This window comes from Mustela nivalis, assembly GCF_964662115.1.
Source record: "Mustela nivalis genome assembly, chromosome: 2".
NCBI classification, from domain to species: domain Eukaryota; kingdom Metazoa; phylum Chordata; class Mammalia; order Carnivora; family Mustelidae; genus Mustela; species Mustela nivalis.
In genome coordinates, this window is record NC_139021.1 from 111,099,587 (window position 1) to 111,118,468 (window position 18,882).

The 18,882-nt window shown below is 40.4% G+C and overlaps 1 protein-coding gene across 1 annotated transcript in view; it reads left to right on the top strand.

Moving 5' to 3' along the window:
* Nucleotides 1–18,882, top strand: part of LOC309859341 (uncharacterized protein) — a gene marked incomplete at its 5' end in the record, with an annotated part of 50,518 nt that overhangs the window by 20,409 nt on the left and 11,227 nt on the right. Inside the window, 3 exons of the mRNA XM_082719988.1 lie at nucleotides 6,346–6,487; nucleotides 13,187–13,364; nucleotides 18,648–18,851. The remainder of the gene's footprint in view (nucleotides 1–6,345; nucleotides 6,488–13,186; nucleotides 13,365–18,647; nucleotides 18,852–18,882) is intronic.

The following is an 18,882-nucleotide window of genomic DNA, read 5'->3' on the forward strand; positions in this document are numbered from 1 at the left end:
AAGTCTGCAAAGTTGATAGCCAAGCAGAAGAGACTCAAGAAACCCAAGACAGACGTTTCTGGCAAGCTCCAGTTATCAACAACAAAACACTGACTGTGCACAGAGTTAATTTATTAGGAAAGATTTTTAATTTCAGCATAGACACAGTTCCTTCTTTAAAAATACCATGTAGGTGTGACTCCTGTGGTATGAATTTGAAATGTATTTCAAAATTAATTATTAATATGAAAACCTATTTAAGTAAGAAGGCTGTTGGCCTCAATACAATAAGGAACAATTGTTCCTGCAGATTAACCATGAACAAACTCAAATGGGAAAGAAACCTTGTGAATTCATTCAAAATGGAAAACACCTCAGTCATAATGAAGATTTAATCCCATATCAGAGAACTAAAAATATAGAGCAATGCTTTGTTCAAAGCAATAAGGAATACAAGTAATGTGGGAAAGCTTTTCATGAGACGGCAGTTGTCATTCCCATATAACCAAGCTTACATAGGACAGAGTCCTTGTGAACATAATGAATCTGATAAAACATTCTGTAGTAATTCAACCCTCATGGTCAGTAGGATGGCACAAAGAACAGAAAATCTTTATGAGTTTCAAGAATATGCTACAACTTTTGAGAAATCATCTCTCTTGGAACACAAGAGTTCATTTAGAGGTGAAAGGTTATGAGTATATTGGAAGAGTGAATAATTTAAATGGGAGATCAGACTTTCTTGGCACAGAAGAGAGAATATTTGAATATAACAACTTGGGAGAACCCTTTTGGGAGAAGTCAGTTCTTAATATAACTCAGAGAACACACATAGGAGGCAAAGTCTATGAATGTACTGAATGTGGAAAAACATTCTGCAAAGAGTCAAAACTCACCAAACATCAGAAAACACATACAAGAGAGAAACCCTATGAATGTAAGGAATGTGGGAAATGCTTCTCTCGCAAATCTCTCCTCACTATACATCAGCGAGGCTACACAGGAGAGAAACCTTATGAATGTAAGGAGTGTGGGAAATGCTTCTCTAGAAATCACACCTCATAATTCATCAGAGAACTCACACAGGAGAGAAACCCTATGAATGTAAGGAATGTAGAAGAATCTTCTACCATAAGTCATATCTCACAGTACACCAGAGAATTCACACAGGGGAGAAGCCATATGAATGTAATCAATGTGGAAAGACCTTTGTAAGTAACTCAGTCCTCACAGTACATCAGAAAACACACAGGCGAGAAACCCTATGAGTGTAATCAGTGTGGGAAATTCTTCTCTAGAAACTCCTACCTAAGATACATCTGAGAACTCACACAGGGGAGAAGCCCTATGAATGTAACGAACGTGGGAAGTTCTCTAGGAATTCATACCTGAACAGTACACCAGAGAACTCACACAGGAGAGAAACCCTATGTGTGTAAAAACGTGGGAAGACCTTTTGCCATAAGTCAGACATTACAATACACAAATGAACACACAGAGGAGAGAAATCATACCACTGTACTCAGTGTGGGAAAGCCTTCACTTGCAGCTCAGTCCTCAGATCACCTCAGAGAACTCACACAGGTGAGAAGCCCGATGGATGTAATCAGTGTGGGAAGTAATTTTCTGAGAAATCAGTTCTCACAGTACATCAGAGAATACACACATGGGAGAAACCTTGTAAGTGTAGTGTAATCATTGTGGGAAAACCTTCAGTTGCAACTCAGGCCTCAAAGTACATCAGAGAAGACACATAAGAGAGAAACCCTGTGAATGTATTGAGAGTGAGAAAACCTCCAAGAAATCAGTTATCACAGTACATCAGAGAATACACACAGGGGAAGAAAATTTATAAATACAGCAGTGAGAGAAATCTTTCTCTTGTGATTCATACCTCAAAATACCACAGAAAATTCACAAAGGACGTGACCCCTATGAATGTAAAGAATGGCAAATTTTTACCCTAAGTTATCTTCCAAAGTAAACAAGACAATACTCGTAGTGGGAAATACTCTGAATTTGTCGAATGTCTGAAAACCTGTTGAAGTAAGACAAATAAAATGACTGTAGAAGAAACCCTATTAATTCATGTAGGAAATATGGGGGATTATTATGAAATAGAACATATTAAATAAGGAACTTACGTAGGAGATAATCCTGTCAATCAAACAGATGTGTGAAAATATTCTTCCAGAATTTGGCCTTAAATAACAATCATAACACACTTGGGAGAAATGTGTCAACATTTTGAATACTTTTGAGAGCTTTATTCACAAGTTGTACTCAATGTATGTCAGGGAAATAATAGGGAAGATACCCAAAGAATGCACAAATGTTGTTCAGCCTTTATCGAGAAATGCCATTTTGTTGAGCAAGACAGTTGATATCAGAAGACATGGTAAAGATGTTTTGAGCGTGCACGCTTAAACAAAATTTGGACTTTCTTATATCTGAAGATTGTATTGAAGGAAGTATGTCTTTAGGAAATATGGACAGAAATTTTCCTTTAGCTATATTATCTCTGATCTCAAAATTTTTAATAGAAATAAAACTGAAAATAGACATGTATAAAAACATTAACTGTGGAATGTGAAGCTTTTTGAAAAGAACAGATAAACGGAATATTCTTCTCAGACCCCGATTTCACTTTTGGAGAGACATATGTCACTCCATCCCCCGTCAGAGGGTTTTTGATTAGTCTGTCCCCAACCTATGCTGATACTTCTGCAAATAATGCTTGATGGTCTGGTTCATCCTGTAATCTACTCTGGGGGTTCTCCTCGTGGACTAGAGCCAAATCAGAATGTACACTGCATCAGCCAGGGACAGTTGAGGATGTGTCTGCTTCTTCTTCTTGGGTTCAGGAACCAGAAGTAACATTGAGTGTGTTAATGAAAGTAGAGGACTGCCTAGAGTGCCGGGACTTTTGTGTCCCACCTGAAATTTACAGGAAGCTCCTCATGGCTTAGCTTTGTTGAATTCAGGCCTGTTGACCCAGGGATAGCCCGCCTTTCCAGGGAGAGAAACTTGGTGGTGTTTTAGTGTAATATTTCATATATCTATCTAATTATGAGGCATATCTTAACCATTGGTGTGTCTGCCGCAGGTTGGAAGTAATGTAGTACAAGAATAGTTGAAGTATCTGCATACCATCCTCAAATCCATTCCATACCCTATGACTCCTACCACCTTCCGCACTTTTCTGAATTTGGTTAGTATTGATCTCAGGTCTTACTAGTTTTTACAGTAATATTTCACATATATTTCTCTGTGTGTGTTTCTGTGTGTGTGTGTGTATGTAACATTGTTTTGCTAGTATATCAGTGGGAACTCATGTTTTGCAAATTATTTTTGTCTTGAAATGCATGGTTTTGATATTTATACATACTGATCTATTTAGCTTTAGTTGATTCACTTTAATAAAGCTTAATATATGACCATAATGATATTGTCTCTTTTCCTGTTAATGATTTTCAGAATTTTAAGATCTTTGTTATTAAAATAATAGTGCTTCCAAATTTTTAAAAATGAACTCTGGGCAGTAATTGAAATATGGCTAAATAGACCTTATTTAAGTCACCAACTTGAGTTTTAAAAATAAGAGTATACTCATATGTATGACTCCTACAGTTAAGAGGACACACCCATTACCCAGAAAGGTTTCTCATTCCTGGGACTTCCCCCTCCTTCCCTCCTGACCTCTGACAACCAGTGATTTGCCTTCTGTAGCTAGGTTAGACTGATTTTTTTAAAATACCATTTCACATAAATGGAGATGCACAATATGTCCTCTTCCTTGTCTGTCTTTCATTCAGCCTGATTTTGAGATGCATCCGTGTTTTAGTATCTGTCAGTAACACCTTCATTTTTTGATTAAGTCATATTTTATTGTATGTTTAGTACTACAGTTCTGTTTACCCATTCCCTTTCCAGTTTTTGATTATTACGAGCATAGCTGCAGTGAACTTCATGTGCATTTTAATATAGGCCTATTGTTATGTCCCTTGGCTGAATACTTAGAAGTAAAGTTTCTCGGATTGTAAAGAAACCCGGTCCAGGCCCTGGGTTTCAGTTCTGTTTGTTGTGAACATTTCCTCTGGGGTTTCCAGCTTTTGGCCCGTTTGACCTATCAAACTATTGATGGTATTGATAATTCTAATACTTTTGACATTGTGAGAGATTACCTCTTCACTTTGTGCTAGAAATGTTTCTTGCTGTATTTTCCTTTTAATTAAAAAAAAAAAAGTCAAAGTCCCACGTTTCTGCCCATTTGAATCTCCCTGAGTCTCTCTGTTGTGAAGTGGTTGGGTTTGGGGATTTCTAGGGCAGGGGCCCTGACATAGTTGGTGGTGGCTTTGCCTGGAGGAGCTCATGGCTCAGGACTTAGAGTGGGGACTGGAGCAGTGTGAACTGTGGCCTGAAAATGTGTTCGTGTGTGCTGAGGTGGTGCCCAGATTCTTTTGGAGGATAAACTGAGGCTTTGATCAGTAGGTTAGAGAAACACTTGATGGAATAACACTGATAATTTTGTTTTTGTTTTCAATCCTAATTTTGTGTTTTTGTTTTGGTGTAGTACAGTGTGCTCTATGTTCTAAGAAAAAATTGGCAATCAGTTCATACAGTATCATGATTTAATAATCCTTCATCTCTCACCAGGTCATATTTCAGGTTTTTATATGTAGTTTTTATATCTGTAGTTCTGTTTCTGAATTCTCCATTTTGATTCATTCCTTCATTTTTAAATTTCTTATTTTAAAGATTTTATTTATTTGAGAGAGAGAGAGAGAGAATGAGCTAGGAACAGGGGCAGAGGGAGAAGGAAAGGGAGATTCCTCACTGAGCAGGGAGCCTGATGTGGGTCTCAGATCCCAGGTCTCTGAGATCAGGACCTGACCCAAAGGCAGATGTTTAACAGACTGAGCTACCCAGGTGCCCCCACATTCCTTCATATTTTTATTTTTACTCCAGTGCTACACTGTTTGGCTGGTTGCTTCAGTTTCTGGGAGGGAGGGAGATGACCCCCTCCACTGTTCTTCTAACAAGTTTGCTTTTGCTGCGTTGACTGGAGAAGGGCCAGGCTTCCTGAAAATGAATAGGATGATTCAGTGACACCCAAAAGGCAGTGGCTATCATTGTTCCCACTGTGCTTCAACACCTTCACCCACTGACTCTTTGATGATGGCAGCCACCAGCAAATCTCCTGCAGAGGACTGCTGCCTTGGGATGCTTTACTTGTGGTGCTGGACTTCATTCCCCCTGGCAGCCAGTACAACTAGGATTAGAACCTAGGAAAAGTCCCATTAGAACCCAAGAAAGTGGGGTGACTGGGTGGCTTAATTGATTGTCTGCCTTTGGCTCAGTTCATGGTCTTAGGGTCCTGAGATCAAACCCTGCACTAGTGTCCATGCTGGCTGTGGAGCCTACTTAAAATCAAACAAACAGAAATCAGCCCAAGAAAGTACCATCCTTTGTATTGTTCTATACTGTGGATCAGATTTTATTATTTTTTCTTTTTTTCTTTCTTCTTTCTTTTTAAAGATTATTTATTTGTCAGTGAGAGAGCACAAGGCAGAGGGAGAGGCAGGCTCCTGGTTGGGTAAGGAGTCTGATGCCGGACTTGATCCCAGGACCCTGTGATCATGACCTGAGTCATGTTAGGCTGCTGCCTAACAGACTGAGCCAACCAGGCATCCCCCTGGATCAGACTTCAATAACCCTACCAGATTTCTTTAGTTTTGACATTTTAAAGGACAATGAAAGGTAGCTAAACCTACACCAGGTTTCTCCATCTGCTGGGGCTGTGCTGTCCGGGCCTATGTGCCTCCTGGTCTTCTAACCCCATCAATTCCACCCATGTTTTAGCCAGAGAACTGTAGGCAGGTGTGTGTGTGTGTCACTGAAAACTTTGACTCATCATTCATATCTTTATTGTAAGCTTATAATCTTTATTTTTCCTTTTTTGGGGGGTAAGATTTTATTGATTTGTTTATGAGAATGAATGGGGAGCAGAGGCAGAGGGAGAAGCAGACTCTCTGCTGAGCAGGAAGCCTGACATAGGGCAAGATCCCAGGACCCAAGATCCCAGGATTATGACCTGAGCCCAATGCAGATGCTTAACTGACTGAGCCACTCAGGTGCCTCTTTATTTTTTCTTTATTGATTATCTGCCTTTCTGAGGCAGCATTCTACCTGGGTTTTCATAGCTCCACACTAAGGTATTCTTCACTAGTGTTCCCTGTTTTGAGGTAATTTCTATACATTCTGGCTGTGCTGCTAAATGATGCTATGATCTTGGACTCTTTTTTTTAACCTCTCTGAGCTTTGGTTTCCTCTGTGCTAATGGGGATAATATACCCTCTCTTGCAGATGTGTGGAGGGCCATGGCTGACTTGGATGCAGTTGGGGTCATCTCACAGCACATGGAATACACAATTTATCTTGCTTCCTGTCTTGATAATGACATCTTGGTTTTCATGCTGTCTTAGAACAAGTAGAATTTGACTTACATGTAAGTTGTGAATTCACATACTTTTGACAGAGGTGTTATTTTATTTTATTTTATTTTACTTTAGTTTAGTTTAGTTTTAAGCAGGCTCCACACTCAGTGCAGAGCCCAGTGTGGAACTCAAACTCACCACCGTGAGATCAAGACCCGAGCTGAGATCAAGAGTTGGCCGCTCAACCAGCCTAGTCACCCAGGCATCCCTTCTGTTTATCATTTTTCAAAAAATGTGACAAGTAACACTTTCTCTGCCTGGACCTGTCCTCACACCTGCTATTCTGGCCTGGGAGTCAGACGTGTAACTGGTGTGGTGCTGGTGATGATGAGCAAGACAATTGTTAAGTCTTTTTACCCTAGCTACTGTTGTCCTATTATTTCCTTTTTTCTTTAAAGATTTTATCTTATATCGTGGTCGTATATGCTAAAACTGTTAATTATGGTCCTACATTAAAACTTGAATATGTAGGGCATTTTTCAAGGATTCATTCCTGGAGATACAGTATTTGATTTTCTCTCTCTGACTTGTTTTGCTTAGCACAATACCCTCTACGTACATCCATACTGTTGTAAATATCAGGATCTCGTCCTTTTTGATGGCTGAGTAATATACCATTGTGTGTATGTACCACTTTGTCTTCTGTTGTTGGACACTTGGGCTGCTTCCATATCTCGGCTATGGGAAAAAAAATGCTGCAGTAGGCTTAGGGGTGCCTCTGTGCTTTCAGAATGTTGAGTCTGATGTGTCAACTGCCACAACAGTCGTGGCAACTCAGGAAGGGAGCCAGGTGCAGGAGGTAAGAGGAGGAGTGCAGCTTTAGGCAATCTGAGTTGAGGTGTCTGTGGGACCCGCAGGTGTAGGTTCTGGTTGGACAGTCAAAATGTAGGGATGGGTGCTTGGGGGAAGAGAGATGCAGTCATGCTGTTGCCAAGGGATATATTCCTTGTAGAGAGAGTGACAGTTAAGGATTTAGGGTAATTCCTTCTTTTCTTGGGCAGATAAAGAGGAAGAATAAAGGAGTAGTGGATGGAAGGGGAGGGACGTGGCTTTGATGCCAGGAAGGCATTTTTGCACAGATGTCTAGAGAAGAGAGATTTTAAGGAATGAAATGTCAGCAATGTACAATGATGTGTAAAGTTGCAAAGCAGCTTGATTAGGGGGTGGGGGTAGATCGAGGAGGTTGTCACTGAGTACTGAAAGAAAATGGGAGGTGAGTAGTGGAGTCCTAAGCCAGACAGAGAGATAGAGTGACTGGGCGTGAGACCATGGAGGCCACACACAAGAATAGCCTTTTAGAAAGTTTGATGGTAAAGACAGACGATCATAACTCCAGACATAGCTTGGACGAGGGTGGGTTTTCCAGGCTGTGTTTACCTATTTGCAGGTTGACTGAAGGGAGATGACAGATGGTGCATGGTGCTGGGTGTTGTGGGTTGAGATGGCATCAGGTATACAGAAAAGCACACAGAGAAGAGTGTATGGATGCCCTGACTGCTTCTGTAGAACGCGAGGCCAACATTAGGCATGGAAGGAATGGAACGTGGCTCGAGAAGATGTGCAGTCTCAGATACAGACCACATGGCTCAGAGTCTTACAGGGCTCTCCTTGCCTCTGCGTGGCCCTTCTCACAGGGTTTAAGTTTTGAACAGTCCTTTTGTTGCTCTGGGTTTGGGGTGTGACTGGAGAGACAGAGCAGAGACCAAGGGCTGAGGAAAGACCAAGAGGGCAGGAACTCACAGAGGGGCGTCTACTACCCTCTCTGCCTGCCCTGGTATGGGCTCTCTCCCGATCTGGATGGATGGATGACCTGCCATTACATCTTTTAAAAATACATTTGGCTTTATCCTGCCAGAAAGCAACACATGTTTATTGAAGAATAGTGGGAAACCCCAGAGAAACTGAAGGAAGAAAATAAGCATTAAGCTGAAGACAACCATTCAAAAGTTCTGGCACCTTTTCCTCCCAACTTTCACTAAAGTTGAACAGATAAATGTATATATATATGAAGTGATTTCTGGGGAAGACCAAAAAAACAAAAAGATACCAACAACAAAAAGACAAAAAAGAGAACAAAGCAGAAGAAAACGGTGTTCATTTTCTTCCTGAGGCTGCCCTTCCTCCGTACTGCTACTTGGTTTTACTACCTGCTTTTCTCCCTGGGCTTTCTTGACAAAACATGGTTCCACCACTTTTACCTTCTTCAAAATGTTTGACAGAGTCGTTTGCTTTCAACATGGAGTTTGAGCAAAATGGACTATTGTTTTAAAATATTCTGTCATGTGTGCTGTAATATCTCATACAAATGCTATGATAAAAAGAAGAGATGCTTTGAAAGTGATCACCAGAGTTGTGAAATTCATTGGCATGATCCTTCTTTTTTTTTTTTTAAAGATTTTATTTATTTATTTATTTGACAGAGAGAAATCACAAGTAGTCAGAGAGGCAGGCAGAGAGAGAGAGAGAGGGAAGCAGGCTCCCCGCTGAGCAGAGAGCCCGATGCGGGACTCGATCCCAGGACCCTGAGATCACGACCTGAGCCGAAGGCAGCGGCTTAACCCACTGAGCCACCCAGGCGCCCTGGCATGATCCTTCTTTTGAGGGTCATAATTTGTTTAATTTTTTCTGCTCCAGCTTAACCTTCACAGTCTTCAGTTGTTATGTGCATTAGACACAGTATTAACAGTAGTGGCAGTAAAAATACTCCTGTCACGCTTTACAGGTACCATTTTATTAGCATCTCATTACCACTGTAGCAGCTTTAAACCCTGTTCATTCCTTTAAATGCCTTTTCTCGGGGCGCCTGGGTGGCTCAGTGGGTTAAGCCGCTGCCTTCGGCTCAGGTCATGATCTCAGGGTCCTGGGATCGAGTCCCACATCGGGCTCTCTGCTCAGCAGGGAGCCTGCTTCCTCCTCTCTCTCTTTCTGCCTGCCTCTCTGCCTACTTGTGATCTCTCTCTGTCAAATAAATAAATAAATCTTTAAAAAAAATAAATAAATGCCTTTTCTCTCTGGCTTTCCTTAAAACCTTTTTCTTAGTTTTTGGTATTCTATAGCCTTTACCACAAAATGTCTAATTGAAGATTTCTTGTCTTGTTTGATATCTGTGCATTTCCTGTATTTCTGGATTTATCATTTCTGTAATATGCTCAGCTGTTGTCTTCTGAAATGTTGACTCTGTCCTTCTGCTGTACTTCCCGGGATTCTTATTTAAACCTCCCATCTGTTGTCCATGTCTCTCAAGCTGGCGTTCATCCTCTTTTCCTGCCTCCTTGTGTTGCATTCTGGGGAATGTCTTCACTTCTTGTGTGCAGTGTGTGAAGTCCTTCATTTGGGGCTCATCTACTGCCCCACCATTCTGGTGTGTTTTCTGTTGTGTTTTACGTCTCAGTGATTTTTGGTCCCTGTTTAACTTCCTTCAGTTCCATGTTCACACTTTGGTTCCATTTGAGGGTCCTGGTTTATTAAGGAAAGCTCAGGTTCAGTTCCCCCAACTTACCATGTGGTAGGAACAGGGTCTGGAGGGCACAGGCCTGTAGAGATCCTGCAGTGAAAATGCCATTTGTTTTCTGGCACCCTGATTTGTTTCTCTTGAGCTTGTTGCTTACAGATCAGGTTTTGGCTCACTTGTTTCTGCCACCTCTCTTCTTCCTGCCTTTTTTCCTACCATTTTCTAAGTCCTTTGTTAGTTTTCTGATGTCCTCTAAAGCCCAGAAATGTTTTGTGAATTCCATTTGCCATCACTAATTGCAAGTCTCATCCTGCAGCAGGAAGGCCAGAGCCAGACACTGTAATGCTCTATCTCCCACAGAGGAGATTTTAATACCCTCTCCTTCTTGTGTTCAGAAATTCTAGATTGGAGATGGAGTTATGGATACATTACCATCTACAGAGGATTAGTTGCCTATATAATAGAACAAGTATGCATTATTCTAATCTTCCTAAAACTTCCACTTTGCACAATAAATATGAATGAATAAGGAACCCGCATTACTTTTGTTTATGCAGATGTTCTCTTTCTGTCTCTGGCTTTAGATGGTAGGTTGTAATTTGTATGGTTCATTCTGAAAATTGGGTAACTTCATTCTTATTTTCTACATGTTGGTGCCATATAAAGTGATGATTTATGGAGATTCAGAGGTAAATATTTATCAACATATAAATAATTGGGGAAGGCTTCCTTTACAAAAGGTAGAATTATTAAGACCTGTTTAATCACAGAAGGGATATCCTGTAAAGCTAGCCCATAAATAAAAAGTGGATCAGAAGAAAACAGAGAGAGGAGAGAGTTTGGAAGGAGCATGTGTAGGAACACCTACTGCCTATCCCTGTAAGTCAGGGGCAATCCGGAAGGGAAACCTTGTTAAAGGAGGCAGTAGTGTTTAGATGTAATGAGCTACTGGAAACCTCACAGTGTTCTGGTGAAGCAAGTGGTGTGCAATCAAGTCCACCAGCCCAGTTGAAGTTGTGGCTTCAGGCAGCAAGTGAGCAGGCCTTTCTGTCTGCATTTATCTCCAGTGGGATCAACTTGTCCTCCTTGAAGTCCGCCTCCAGACATCTTTACCTGTTGCTACACATCCGTGCATCACTGAGAATTTCTGCGGTTGCTGCTTCATGGAGATGTTTGTCAGTTTAGGGTTTTGTTTGTTTTATTTTGTTTTTTACCGAGGTTCACTTGCTAACTTTTCTCTTCTCTTAAAAATATATTTAATCTAGGGGTGCCTGGTGGCTCAGTGGGTTAAAGCATCTGCCTTCGGCTTGGGTCATGATCCCAGGGTCCTGGGATTGAGCCCCACATCAGGCTCTCTGCTCAGCAGGGAGTCTGCTTCCCTTCCTCTCTCTCTGCCTGCCTCTCTGCCAAATAAATAAATAAAATCTTTAAAAAATATATGTGTTTAATCTAGGGGCACCTGGGTGGCTAAGTGGGTGGGTTAAGCCTGTCTCTTCAGCTCAGGTTATGATCTCAGGGTCCTGGGATTGAGTCCTGCATTGGCAGGGAGCCCTCTTCCTCCTCTCTCTCTCTCTCTCTCTCTCTCTGCCTCCTTGTGATCTCTCTCTGTCAAATAAATAAGTAAGTAAATAAATCTTTAAAAAAAAAAAATATATATATATATATATATATATATATATATATATGTATATATATATATATATATATATATAATATCTTCCAGGAAGAGATTATGCTGAGTGAAATAAGTCAAGCAGAGAGAGCCAATTATCATATGGTTTCACTTATTTGTGGAGCATAGCAAATAGCATGGCGGACAAGGGGAGATGGAGAGAAGGGAGTTGAGGGAAACTGGAAGGGGAGGTGAACCATGATAGACTATGGACTCTGAAAAATAATCTGAGGGTTTTGAAGGGGTGGGGGTGGGAGGTTGGGGGAACCAGGTGGTAGGTATTAGAGAGGGCATGGATTGCATGGAGCACTGGGTGTGGTGCAAAAACAACGAATACTGTTACACTGAAAAAAATATATATATATATACATATTTCATCTATCATTGCCAAGTATTTCAAATGGTAGTGGGGGTTGATGGTGTGGGACCCCATGAAGTGAATTTACACTGCCATCTTGACCACAATGTAAGTGTCGTACACAGCCATCCTGTGTCCCCTTTCCTTCTGAAATGGATTCTCTCTTCCCAGCTGTTATCAATAGAAGACAGGGGTCTTTGTTCTTGTAGGTGACTTGTCCGAGGTCGCACAGCGTTTGAGGTTTAACCTTTGGTCTGATTGTAGGACCCATTTTCTTTAACTCAGTGCCATGCAACCTACCATGTAGGAGTCTCAATACTCTCCTGCTTTTGAAGCTGTACTCCACAGGCCACGTCTACCAGTGCATATCTATTCTTGTCTAGTTCACTCATTTATTGCATACATTTACTGGATGCCAGCTATGTTTCAGGCACCTTTCTAGGTGCTGGAGATATGGCAGTGGGCAAGTCAGACACAACCCCCTGCCCTCATTGAGCATGTTCCATTTCCTACTACTGGTAGCATCCATCAGGAACAATGGACTTATGCCAGAAGTCCAGCAATGATATGAGTTCTAGAAATTTCTGAATGGTTCTTTGTGGAAGTGATGCTTTGGCAGCAGCCCTCGAGGTAGATACCTGCACAGGCAAAAAGGAGGGCTGGTGTAGAAATGCCTGATGAATGGGCTTCAAGGTCAAATAACTGAGCCAGGTCTTTAAGGTCTTATTTATCTCTGAGATTTTTGAAGAACTTTCCATGATACATATGCATATTATAGAAAAAAACCCTATTCAAAACACACTGTAAATTTGGAGGACGATTGTCTTTGCATTATTTTTGTGATTAACTGACAGTTGATGATACAGGCATTGTTGTAAGTCACTTATCCCTGTGCCAGGACTTTGTAGTAAATTCTTTTATCATCCTTATTTTTCAGAGGTAGAGACTGATGCAAAGGAGAAGTTTGGTGGTTCTCCACTGGCCACAGCTAAGCTAGCAAAAAGCAAAAAGCAGAGCCTGCATTGGAACCAGGCACTGTGGCTCCAGACCCCAACTCTTCACCTTTGGGCTTCTTGCAGCATGCCTGCTTCCCTGTCACTAAGAACTTGGTGCAGAAGTTTAACAGTACCTTTAACTTCTAGTTTTTATTTCTCAGAACTGAATATGCATTGCAGTGCATCTCTGCATAAACATGTGTTTAATTTTATCACCTTTAATTTTGTTTTTAGGTAAGATCTGAAGGAGTCAATCTGTTTCTTCGGTGGCTTCAAGCACTTCAGACAAACTTTGCAGAAGAGCAGGTGCTGATTTTTGCTTGCCTTGTGCCTGATTTCCCAGCGATCATGTCATCCAGAGGGACCTGCATGGTGGAGACACTCATCAGTCCTAGCCCTGGTGTGGCGGATGGTGAGGAACATTTTAGCCAGCTTTACAGGTTGAAATGACTCTGGAAATTCTCTTGAGGGATTCCTCAGCTTGTCATAATCCTGAATAGAACCCTTTATTTCGTAGATGGGTTTGGAGGAGGAATTATCCCCTGCTCTTGTTCACAGTAATGTCTTACAGACATTAGAAAGAATCAGAGCCTTTTTTATATGCAATGAGGACAGGAGACATTTAGTGAAGTGGTGGAAACAGGAATGGAAGGGAGGACTCAGATGTTGGAAACAGCAGGAAGTGGAGACACATCATGTATCTGGAGTGTTTTCTTGGCTGTGAATGAAATTTAAATCTGCCATCCAAAACTACTGTTTATTGTCCTCAGCATGATTGTTTCATGAGTGGACATTCATCTGCTCACCCAGCTGTGTATTTTCATGCTGCATTCATGGAAAGACAGTAGCTGCTTCCTGGGAAAGTCATGGCAACCATCTGTGTCCCATGAGTTTTTAAGGAACTTGCCAGTTAGGGCCATTGATTGATTAATGCACATCACTTTATTGCCCAAAGACAGGTATTTGATCCTTAGGCTGACCAAAGCAGAATTTGGCAGAAGAATAGTTTAGAGGGAGAGGTGGCTTCATGGGACTTTGTACCATATTTCCAACCCTTTAATGCTCGCTGGCCTGGAGTGTAGTGTGAGCAGGTTCCAAAGGAGGGGCAGATGTATTTTAATGAAGGCCATTTTTTAAAAACCCTTTGAACGTTGGTGAAAGAACTCCTTTTTTCCCCACTCTGGAGCAAAGATATATCCACAAGAATCACTCCACTCTTGCCGGCCATATCAGGGGAAAGGATCACTGAGGACCAAACATGCTTTTTCCTTCAAGTACTATTGAACTGTATGGTATTCAGGTAAAAGCAAAATCTTGGATAATTCAGGAATGGTCTTCCTCTTGATGGGAAAGAGGAAACATTGCTTATTTTCTCCCAGCTCATCCATATTTTGTATGTTTGTTTGTTTTTTGAGTTGACTCTTTATGATATTTCACTAGAACTTGAATATGTGCTATATCACATCAGCAAAGACCTGGCATACATAATATTTTGTGTGAGAGTGTATGTCAAGGAAACATTTCAGTTCTCCCATCTTGCTTTCATATTACCATATTCACACAGAGCACTTCACTTCTAACACTGTGGCTGAGGCTGTGGAGTTTTCCCTCACCAGGCAACTCTGCAACACCAGCTGGGTGTCCTGTAGTTTCACTCAGCTTTGATATTGTCTGCCTTGATCCCACAGGTTAAGGGCTCAGTCCCATCAGTCTGTTCCATCACATTTAGGTGCCAGTCACAAGTAGGAGGGTCCCATGTTACTCACAACTTCTCTACAACTTGACTACAAATCAGAGGTTCCTTCAACTCCTCCTCCGGTTCAACTGAGTGGCTCACAGAACTCTGGGAAACATTTGTTTTCATTTACAATTTATGAAAGGTATGATAAAGGATACAGATGAACAGTCAGATGCAGAGACACAAAGGGTACAGTCTGGGAGGGTCCCAAGCACAGGAATGTCTATTCCTGTGGAGCTGGGTTTCATCTCCCTCCTGGTACCTGGATATGTTTACTTACCTGGAAGTTCCCTGAAACCCCTGCTATGAGGATTTTTATGGAGGCTTCCTTACATAGATGTGCTCTGCTTTCAGCCCCCTCCCCTCTCTGGGGGAATGTAGGGGTTGGGGTGGGGGTGCCGAAGTTTCTAAATTCTAATCATGGTGTGGTCTTCCTGGTGATGTGTCCTCACTGAGGAGCCATCTGGGAGCCCACCCAGAGTTGTGTTATTAGAACAAAATATTAAACTCAAAATGGATGAAAGACCTCAATGTGAGATAGGAATTCTTGCCAGTTTTCTTAAGGGGATTATTTCTCTCTGCTATCCCTCAAGATTCTGTCCTTGCCTCCCTTCCTGACTGCACTGTCCTATTGGGCAGGTGGAATGGACCAGTAGGGTCAAAATGCACAGCTTCTAGAAGACAAAGGGATACTCCAGTCTGCTCTCAGGACTTTGGAGTCTTTGTGTTTTTGGTGCTGGCGAAAGGAAATGAGAGAGGAGAGCAGACAAGAAAGAATGCTAAGTCATTAGAGAGAACTGGTGGGATAAAATACAGGCATGATGAGTAGAATGAGTTTAAAAACATGATATCATTGGGTGATTTTTTTTTAAATACTCAGTAAGAATATTTTTAACAAAGTGAACCATTTAGTTTTGAAATATTCATTCTTAGCATCATTTGAGGTTTTTTTTATTAATTTTTTATTTTTTATAAACATATATTTTTATCCCCAGGGGTACAGGTCTAAGAAGACATCCAGATGGCCAACAGACACATGAAAAAGTGCTCCATATCACTCGGCATCAGGGAAATACAAATCAAAACCACAATGAGATATCGCATCATTTGAGTTTTAAGATAGGATTACATTACATGATTGTCAACATTATTTGCCACCATGACTTTTTTTTTTTTAATTTTGGATAGGAATTTTAATAAGATAGCATTTTATTTCAGTAGACATTTAAGTTAAAATTTAAATGTACATGTGTTCTTTCCCACATATTATCCAAAGGCTACAAATTAGAGTGGAAGAATAAGGAGAATCAAGATACTTGTTTTAAAGTTCTTTTTACATTGTTTTGAAAATATTGTCTTCCTCATTTATTTCCATCATTTACCATGTTAGCAAAATCTACAAACTTGTACTTGGTAAGTACTGATTGGGCTGGGTATAGAGGATGTTCACAGGGAAGCTGCCATTCTCTTTCAAAGTGACCTTTGTTTATTTTTAAGCAAAATATTCACTTTATTCTTATATTTAATGGTAACTTTATTGTAAGAGGTTTAAAGTTTCCTAATAAATGATTTTACCTATTTGTACAAACTATTTATTTGTACCTCAGGAAGACTGTGGCTCCTAAAATAATTCAACATGTGTCATGATTCTTCTTGGTATAATTATTTTTAAAATTATGTTTTAAAATTTTAATTTTTAATTGAAAGTGTTTATTGAAGGCAGTGTTTATTTTCTCATGCAAAGATGTTGAAATAAACATTCTTGTTGAAGTCTTCTCTTAAAGGTGTTGAGGTATGGTGACCCCAGACCCCAGACCTTGCCCAGTGGTGAGGCAGGCCATCCCAGGCCATGCAACTGCTCAGAGTAGCCCTTCCTTATATCCTGGATCTTTCATCCACTAGGTGCTACTTACAGCTTCTTATGGGGGGGGGCAATATTTGGGCAACTGTGCAACCTAAGGGCAGTAAGGTCCAGAAAGGAAGGAAACATGAGGGAATTTCTAGTTTCACTACTCAGGGTTTTTTGGGTTTTTGTTTGTTTGTTTGTTTGTTTGTTTTCCCCTATGAAAAATGAAGGCTCACAGGACAGAAGTATCCCTTTGATTGGTGATGGGGTGTGGAAGCAAATTTTCTTCTCCCTATTATTGGAAAGCAGGAAAAATTAGTTAAAGTAAATAATCAGAAACAATTTGGGAGGGAAAAAGATCACAACAGGCATTAATCCATGTGGTGAATGTGGACTACTAATTCAGTTGTCTTTGGGTGTTTACTTACATACACACAAATGTGCATGCTTGGATCAGGGGAAAACAGCAGAAACTTGATGCATTTTGAAAGATGTAGAAGTACTAACCTTTAGAGGTACCGGGCTGTGTATTTGTTAGCTATCTGTATATGGGTATTTTTTTCAGAACTTGTTTCTGATTTGATAAATAGTCTATAGTCTAGATTCACTGTGGAAAACAGTATGCTTTACTATATTGAAATTAAAGTTCTTTGTTGAGAACTTGTCTGCCTCATGCAAGTGCCTCCAGGTATATAAAAGGTGGGAGGTCGGGGTACCAGGTGGTGGGTATTATAGAGGGCATGGATTGCATGGAGCGCTGGGTGTGGTACAAAAACAATGAATACTGTTATGCTGAAAATTTAAAAAAAAAGAAAGTAAGAGAGCTGGGCTTACAGCAAGTAGTAGGTCAAGTCCAATACCATATAATTTTTTTGTATTGATTATGAAATTTAAAGAAGGAGAAAGGGACTTCTTTTTTTTATTCTATTTCTTTTCAGTGTTCCAGAATTCATTGTTTATGCACCACACCCAGTGCTTCATGCAATACGTGCCCTCCATAATACCCAGCACCAGGCTCACCCAACCCTCTACCTACCTCCCTTCTAAAGCCCTCAGTTTGCTTCTCAGAGTCCACAGTCTCTCATGGTTTGTCTCCCCCACCAATTTCCCTCAACTCACTTCTCCCCTCCATCTCCCAATGTCCTCTGTGTTATTCCTTATGCTCCAGAAGTAAGAAACCATATGATAATTGACTCTGCTTGACTTATTTCACTCAGCATAATCTCTTCCAGTCCAGTCCATGTTGATACAAAAGTTGGGTATTCATTCTTTCTGATGGAGGCATAATGATCCATATTGTATATGGACCTCATCTCTATCCATTCATTCATTGAAGGGCATCTTGGTTCTTTCCACACTTTAGTGACTTTGGCCATTGCTGCTATGAACATTGGAGTACAGATGGCCCTTCTTTTCACTACATCTCTATCTTCTTGGTATATACCGAGTGCAGTTGCAGGGTCATAGGGCAGCTCCATTTTAATTTTTTTGAGGAATTTCCACACTGTTTCCCAATGTGGCTGCACCAAGAAAGGGACTTGTTATTAATTCTGTGGATCTGGTAAAGTCTGATACTCAAAGATGAATTCTTTCAGACATAAAGTAGTTTATACTGATTCTATTCTTCAGATTCATCTACAAGGAAAAGGCTATAAAACTAAAGTCCCATGGATTTGATTAGGGTAGTATTGGATGTTAAAGTACCTAAAATGATGAAGAATGTCTGTACATTCTTCTAGATTTGTTTCAGTCCTAAAATATTAAATTAGTTATAATATATGTGAAAATATCCTTACTATTAGAATTGCTTATCCTTTCTCAAAATTTTTAGTGGCTTAGTACTTAGTACTTTCACCGCTGTATGCCATAGCTGTAATAAGCAAGCAGTAACAGGAGCCACCATCCCACCTTTGTCAGGTCACAAGGCAGAATCAGAAACAAGTCTATCAAAAAATGTCATACCTAATAATTTCTGGTACTTTAATTTTAAAGTTTTAGTTGATATTCATCCAATCAAATATATAGCTGAGGTAAATGTTTGTGAGAAATTGAACTGTTTAGGGTGGTAGGTTACACTCACTCCCCTAATCATGTATTCTGTTTTCTTCCAGACATCTCCCATTTGAGACCAGCGCCAGTGTATGCACATTACTACAACTCAAGACAATGAAAACATTTATAGTATAAAAATTCCATACATGGCAGTTCACATTGTTTTTATTAAATGGATTATAAATTTCTTTTTGGAAAAAAAGTATCTAGCTATAATCCAAAACACTCAAAATCGAGTTGCTGTACTGCCCCAAATCATACAGGTATGTCATTCCTCTTTTTCTTATATTTTAC